Below are 8,720 nucleotides of genomic sequence, written 5' to 3' on the forward strand. Positions count from 1 at the left end.
TTAGAAGCAAGTATATCAATTTTCCCAAGCTTTTCTTCAACAGATTTGTTAAAAGCAGTTTGTGTACTAATAAATTCTTTAAGCATGGCTTCAAGTCCAGGGGTGAACTCCTATTATTGTTGTAAGAATTCCCATAAGAATTACCATAGCCGTTGCCATTATTATAAGGATATGGCCTATAGTTGTTACTAGAATTGTTCGGTAAGCATTGTTGTTGAAATTATTATTTTTAATGAAGTTTACATCAACATGTTCTTCTTGTGCAACCAATGAAGCTAATGGAACATTATTAGGATCAATATTAGTCCTATCATTCACAAGCATAGACATAATAGCATCAATCTTATCACTCAAGGAAGAGGTTTCTTCGACAGAATTTACCTTCTTACCTTGTGGAGCTCTTTCCGTGTGCCATTCAGAGTAGTTGATCATCATATTATCAAGAAGCTTTGTTGCTTCACCAAGAGTGATGGACATAAAGGTACCTCCAGCAGCTGAATCCAATAAATTCCGCGAAGAAAAATTTAGTCCTGCATAGAAGGTTTGGATGATCATCCAAGTAGTCAGTCCATGGGTTGGGCAATTTTTAACCAGAGATTTCATTCTTTCCCAAGCTTGAGCAACATGTTCAGTATCTAATTGTTTAAAATTCATTATGCTACTCCTCAAAGATATAATTTTAGCAGGGGGATAATATCTACCAATAAAAGCATCCTTGCATTTAGTCCATGAATCAATACTATTCTTAGGCAGAGATAGCAACCAATCTTTAGCTCTTCCTCTTAATGAGAAAGGGAACAATTTTAGTTTAATAATATCACCATCTACATCTTTATATTTTTGCATTTCACATAGTTCAACAAAATTATTAAGATGGGCAGCAGCATCATCAGAACTAACACCAGAAAATTGCTCTCGCATAACAAGATTCAGTAAAGCAGGTTTAATTTCAAAGAATTCTGCTGTAGTAGCAGGTGGAGCAATAGGTGTGCATAAGAAATCATTATTATTTGTGGTTGTGAAGTCACACAACTTAGTGTTTTCAGCGTTGGCCATTTTAGCAACAGTAAATAAAGCAAACTAGATAAAGTAAATGCAAGTAAACTAATTTTTTTGTGTTTTTGATATAGCAAACAAGATAGCAAGTAAAGTAAAACTAGCAACTAATTTTTTTGTATTTTGATTTAGTGCAGCAAACAAAGTAGTAAATAAAACTAAGCAAGACAAAAACAAAGTAAAGAGATTGAGAAGTGGAGACTCCCCTTGCAGCGTGTCTTGATCTCCCCGGCAACGGCGCCAGAAAAAGAGTGCTGGCGTGCAGTTGACGTGGGAGATAGAAATCTTTGTAGTGTAACTTTTCTTCAGGTCCCCGGCAACGGCGCCAGAAAAAGAGCTTGATGGCGTGTATTTCACACGTTCGTTGGGCAACCCCAAGAGGAAGGTATGATGCGCACAGCAGCATGTTTTCCCTCAGAAAGAAACCAAGGTTTATCGAACCAGGAGGAGCCAAGAAGCACGTTGAAGGTTGATGGCGGCGGGATGTAGTGCGGCGCAACACCAGGGATTCCGGCGCCAACGTGGAACCTGCACAACACAACCAAAGTACTTTGCCCCAACGAAACAGTGAGGTTGTCAATCTCACCGGCTTGCTGTAACAAAGGATTAACCGTATTGTGTGGAAGATGATTGTTTGCAGAAAACAGTAGAACAAAGATTGCAAGAGATTGTATTTCAGTAAAGAGAATTGGACCGGGGTCCACAGTTCACTAGAGGTGTCTCTCCCATAAGACGAACAGCATGTTGGGTGAACAAATTACAGTTGGGCAATTGACAAATAAAGAGAGCATGACCATGCACATACATATCATGATGAGTATAGTGAGATTTAATTGGGCATTACGACAAAGTACATAGACCGCCATCCAACTGCATCTATGCCTAAAAAGTCCACCTTCAGGTTATCATCCGAACCCCTTCCAGTATTAAGTTGCTAACAACAGACAATTGCATTAAGTATGGTGCGTAATGTAACTAGTGACTACATCCTTGAACATAGCACTAATGTTTTATCCCTAGTGGCAACAGCACAACACAACCTTAGAACTTTCTCACATCGTCCTGTGTCAATGCGAGCATGAACCCACTATCGAGCATAAGTACTCCCTCTTGGAGTTACAAGCATCTACTTGGCCAGAGCATCTACTAGTAACGGAGAGCATGCAAGATCATAAACAACACATAGCATAACTTTGATAATCAACATAACAAGTATTCTCTATCCATCGGATCCCAACAAACGCAACATATAGAATTACAGATAGATGATCTTGATCATGTTAGGCAGCTCACAAGATCCGACAATGATAGCACAATGGGGAGAAGACAACCATCTAGCTACTGCTATGGACCCATAGTCCAGGGGTAGACTACTCACACATCACACCGGAGGCGACCATGGCGGCGTAGAGTCCTCCGGGAGATGATTCCCCTCTCCGGCAGGGTGCCGGAGGCGATCTCCTGGATCCCCCGAGATGGGATCGGCGGCGGCGGCGTCTCTGGAAGGTTTTCCGTATCGTAGTTCTCGGTACTGGGGGTTTCGTCACGGAGACTTTTTATAGGCGGAAGGGCAGGTCAAGAGGCGGCACGGGGGCCCCATACCACAGGCCGGCGCGGCCAAGGGGGGGGCCGCGCCGCCCTATGGTCTGGCTCCCCTGTGGCCCCTCTTCGTCTCTCCTTTGGACTTCTGGAAGCTTCGTGAGAAAATAGGCCCCTGGGCTTTGATTTCGTCCAATTCCGAGAATATTTCCTTACTAGGATTTCTGAAACCAAAAACAACAGAAAACAGCAACTGGCACTTCGGCATCTTGTTAATAGGTTAGTTCCAGAAAATGCACGAATATGACATAAAGTGTGCATAAAACATGTAGATAACATCAATAATGTGGCATGGAACATAAGAAACTATCGATACGTCGGAGACGTATCAGGGTCCAACGGTATAGCAACCCCAAGTCACAATTCTTCCAAATGAGTCCAACACGACGATGGACTCACTCTCTATCGATTATCGTCAAGGTTTGCTTCTCTACCTTTGTGCGCTTCATCCGGACATTGCATCGAGTGTGGCCATCATACCACCTTCATGCTACATGTCTAGATGGATAGCACGCATGGATATAGGGGGAGTGCGGTTTAAACTTATTGAGCTATCCCTCCCCCCATAATGCATAAAGAAATTCGAAACATATGCTATCCGTCAACTAAGTGACTAATGAGCTTCATGTTGAGTTGTAGCCGTGAATCCTAGATACATCTACGCGATCTCACACTACTAAACTCTTACACGGTGGCTTCATCCACCAATCTCCTCTTTGAGGAGCTTTTCTTTTTCTTTTTGGGTTTCTTCATTTGCCTTTGGTTCTCTTCTCATTATATTCTTCATGGGAGATTCACCCAAGCTTGGCTTTTCTTGCTTTGATTCTTGCAAGCTTGGTTGAGTAGTACCTAAACAGTTCCATCATCTAATCCTAAGCCATGATCTATCCCTCAAGCCAACTCAGTCTAAAAGCACAAGTCTACACCAAAATCTGAGTATCTTTGAGTTTGGGGGCCGGTACTACCGGATCTCAGGCCGGTACTACCGCTCTGGGCAGTAATCTGACGAAACTGTACTTTTGTCCCTAGAGCGGTACTACCGCCCGAGGTACCGGGTAAGTACCGGTAAGCGGCACTACCGCTTTTACGAGCGGTACTACCGCTTGCGCTTTTGACTAGAGGTACCGGTTGGGTCGGGATTCGTCCCAAACCACCACAAATCCCCTTCCTCCTCAAGTCAACAGCGTCCCCAAGCTCAAGAACTTGAGGAGATCGGCCCCGATCTCCTTTTCCAGCCGCCGCCGGCCAAATCTCCTCTGTGGAGAAGCTTCCCCACCTCCTTCTCCGCCATGTCCTCCGGTATGAACCCTAATCTCTCTCTCGAGGGTGTGTTGAACTCCCTAGATGCATAGGCTAGGGTTTGATGGAGATTCATGGTGGAAAAGCTCTCTTGGAAGCTCTACATGTGCGGGGATACTAGCTAGCAACAATGTGTGATACTATGAACTACTTTGCCATGTCCTCAATCTCGATTTCGATGTGCTGAGCTTGAGCGGTAGTACCACTCATTGACGGGCGGTACTACCGGTTCAAGCGGTACTACCGGTTCGAAATTGCGGTACTACCGCTTTGACTAGTTTCACCAATGTTCCTTGTTAGTGTCCTCTTTGATCCTTAATTTCTCGGCTTGTGCACTTATCCTCTATTCCCTCCCAAACCTTTGCTATTCACAGGAGCACCTAGGACCCGTGGTGGCAAGGTTAAGCCATCCTCTCGTCGTCAACGAGATGAAGAAGAGCAAGAGGAGATTGTACCGGCAAGAACCACCAAGCGTCAGAGAGAGGCAGCAGCTAGAACCGCCCAAGGTCCTCATAAGTCAATGATTGAGGTCAATAAAGCCCAATTCTTGGAAATACGAGGGGCCAATCCGTATTTATTACCAAGGAATGCCCGTCAATGCCCCAATCCCCTCTTCTATCATGTCAATCAAGAAAGGATCTACAACGAGGTCTATGGGGCCAAGGAATTCAACTGCTGTCCCCAATATTCCATCAGCATGGATAAGCTCAACTCCAACCTCGAGTATTTCGGAGAAGCTGTCGAGATATGCGAAGAACAAGGTCTTATTCCTTTGATGACCTTCTCTCACAACTACTCCAAAGAGATAATCTGCCAGTTCTATGCCACTGTCGTGTTCCTTGAGGATGAGGGTGGTTTCCGCACTTTGAAGTGGATGACTAGGGAGCATGTGATGGAAGCCACATGGGAAGAGTTTGCTAGAGGCATTGGATATGAACTTCCCGAGTTTGAAATCAACTTCTTCAAGATTCACCTTCAGCCCAAGCCAATGGCCAAAGAGAAGATGGCCGACCTCTACATTCCCGGAAGGATGTTGTGTGGAAGTGCTTACAATCTCCTTCCCGTCTACGACATCATGAATCGGATCTATCGCAGCACCATCAATCCCAAGCACACCAACCATGATGAAGTGCATGGGTTTCTTGTGAACCTTCTTGTGCGTACTCATGAGATGAGGGGCCGCGGCAAGCAATTGGATGTCATGGATTACATTTGGCATGAGATGCGTGATTGTGCCTTTCTTCGCAAGCTCCCTCAATATGCCCCCTACATTATGAGACTCATTTGCCTCAAGTGGGATCGAGCGGGCCGTGGAGATCTTCTTGAACAATGCCGCCCCAACATCACTATCCATAAGGAGAAGAGCCCCCTTGTCAAGAAGCATGACCCTCCAAGGTATGGTAAGAATGCTCCCAAAGACAAGGACGAAGACGAAGCCGATAGCGACGACTCCGACTATATGCCCAACTCCATCAAGACCAAGGGCCTCTTTGCCAAGCTCACCGCTCGCCTCAAGAAGTCCTTTTGCTTCAAGAGGGATCTCGAAGATAGGATGTATCAAGCTCATCACGACAACAAGAAAATTCGCCAACGCCAAAAGGCCATTGATGTCTACGCCCCCTCCTTTTCCTGTAGACAGTGTTGGGCCTCCAAGAGCAGAGGTTTGTAGAACAGCAGCATGTTTTCCCTTAAGTGGATCACCCAAGGTTTATCGAACTCAGGGAGGAAGAGGTCAAAGATATCCCTCTCATGCAACCCTGCAACCACAAAGCAAGAAGTCTCTTGTGTCCCCAACACACCAAATAGGTGCACTAGTTCGGCGAAGAGATAGTGAAATACAGGTGGTATGAATAAGTAGCAACGGCACCAGAAAAGTGCTTTGCCCAGACGATAAACAAGCGAGTAACGCAGCAGTAGTAACACAGTAAAACAGTAAACAAGCAGCGATAGCAGTATTTAGGAACAAGGCCTAGGGATCATACTTTCACTAGTGGACACTCTCAATATTGATCACATAACAGAATAGATAAATGCATACTCTACACTCTTTTGTTGGATGATGAACACATTGCGTAGGATTACACGAGCCCTCAATGCCGGAGTTAACAAGCTCCACAATTAAATGTTCATATTTAAATAACCTTAGAGTGCATGAAAGATCAACACGACTAAACCAAGTACTAACATAGCATGCACACTGTCACCTTCATGCTAAGAAAGGAGGCATAGATCACGTCAATACCATCATAGCAATAGTTAACTTCATAATCTACAAGAGATCACAATCATAGCCTACGCCAAGTACAAACACGGATGCACACACTGTCACCATTACACCGTGCAGGAGGAATAAAACTACTTTAATAACATCACTAGAGTAGCACATAGATAAATTGTGATACAAAACACATTGCAATCATAAAGGGATATAAATAAGCACTTCACTATGCCATTCATAACAGTGAATAAGTATTCTGTGAAATATAGCCTAAGAGACCCACACGGTGCACACACTGTCACCTTTACACACGTGGGACAAGGAGTCTCCGGAGATCACATAAGTAAAATTCACTTGACTAGCATAACGACATCTAGATTACAAGCATCATCATATGAATCTCAATCATGTAAGGCAGCTCATGAGATTATTGTATTGAAGTACATAGGAGAGAGATGAACCACATAGCTACCGGTACAGCCCCGAGCCTCGATGGAGAACTACTCCCTCCTCATGGGAGACAGCAGCGTTGATGGAGATGGCGGTGGTGTCGATGGAGGAGCCTTCCGGGGGCACTTCCCCGTCCCGGCGGCGTGCCGGAACAGAGACTCCTGTCCCCCAGATCTTGGCTTCGCGATGGCGGCGGCTCTGGAAGGTTTTTGTGGGTTTCGTCGAACGTGATAGGGTTTTCGCGACGGAGACCTTAAGTAGGCGGAAGGGTAGGTCAGGGGGCCACACGAGGGCCCCACACTACAGGTCGGCGCGGCCAAGGGGCAGGCCGCGCCGCCCTATGGTTTGGGCGCCTCGTGGCCCCACTTCGTCTCCTCTTCAGTCTTCTGGAAGCTTCGTGGCAAAATAGGACCCTGGGCGTTGATTTCGTCCAATTCCGAGAATATTTCCTTACTAGGATTTCTGAAACCAAAAACAGCAGAAACAAGAATCGGCACTTCGGCATCTTGTTAATAGGTTAGTTCCAGAAAATGCACGAATATGACATAAAGTGTGCATAAAACATGTAGATATCATCAATAATGTGGCATGGAACATAAGAAATTATCGATACGTCGGAGACGTATCAGCATCCCCAAGCTTAGTTCCTGCTCGTCCCGAGCAGGTAAACGATAACAAAGATAATTTCTGGAGTGACATGCCATCATAACCTTGATCATACTATTGTAAGCATATGTAATGAATGCAGCGATCAAAACAATGGTAATGACATGAGTAAACAAGTGAATCATAGGGCAAAGACTTTTCATGAATAGTACTTAAAGACAAGCATCAATAAGTCTTGCATAAGAGTTAACTCATAAAGCAATAATTCAAAGTAAAAGCATTGAAACAACACAAAGGAAGATTAAGTTTCAGCGGTTGCTTTCAACTTGTAACATGTATATCTCATGGATATTTGTCAACATAGAGTAATATAACAAATGCAATATGCAAGTATGTAGGAATCAATGCACAGTTCACACAAGTGTTTGCTTCTTGAGGTGGAGAGAGATAGGTGAACTGACTCAACATAAAAGTAAAAGAATGGTCCTTCAAAGAGGAAAGCATCGATTGCTATATTTGTGCTAGAGCTTTGATTTTGAAAACATGAAACAATTTTGTCAACGGTAGTAATAAAGCATATGAGTTATGTAAATTATATCTTACAAGTTGCAAGCCTCATGCATAGTATACTAATAGTGCCCGCACCTTGTCCTAATTAGCTTGGACTACCGGATCATCGCAATACACATGTTTTAACCAAGTGTCACAATGGGGTACCTCCATGCCGCCTGTACAAAGGTCTAAGGAGAAAGCTCGCATTTTGGATTTCTCGCTTTTGATTATTCTCAACTTAGACATCCATACCGGGACAACATGGACAACAGATAATGGACTCCTCTTTAATGCATAAGCATGTGGCAACAATTATTGTTCTCATATGAGATTGAGGATATATGTCCAAAACTGAAACTTCCACCATGAATCATGGCTTTAGTTAGCGGCCCAATGTTCTTCTCTAACAATATGTATGCTCCAACCATTATGGTGGTAGATCTCTCTTACTTCAGACAAGACGGACATGCATAGCAACTCACATGATATTCAACAAAGAATAGTTGATGGCGTCCCCAGAAACATGGTTATCGCACAACAAGCAACTTAATAAGAGATAAAGTGCATAAGTACATATTCAATACCAAAATAGTTTTTAAGCTATTTGTCCCATGAGCTATATATTGTAAAGGTGAAGAGTGGAAATTTAAAGGTAGCACTCAAGCAATATACTTTGGAATGGCGGAGAAATACCATGTAGTAGGTAGGTATGGTGGACACAAATGGCATAGTGGTTGGCTCAAGTATTTGGATGCATGAGAAGTATTCCCTCTCGATACAAGGTTTAGGCTAGCAAGGTTATTTGAAACAAACACAAGGATGAAGCGATGCAGCAAAACTCACATAAAAGACATATTGTAAACATTATAAGACTCTACACCGTCTTCCTTATTGTTCAAAACTCAATACTAGAAATTATCTAGACTTTAGAGAGACCAAA

This window comes from Lolium perenne, chromosome 2 (genome assembly GCF_019359855.2).
Source record: "Lolium perenne isolate Kyuss_39 chromosome 2, Kyuss_2.0, whole genome shotgun sequence".
Lineage (NCBI taxonomy): Eukaryota > Viridiplantae > Streptophyta > Magnoliopsida > Poales > Poaceae > Lolium > Lolium perenne.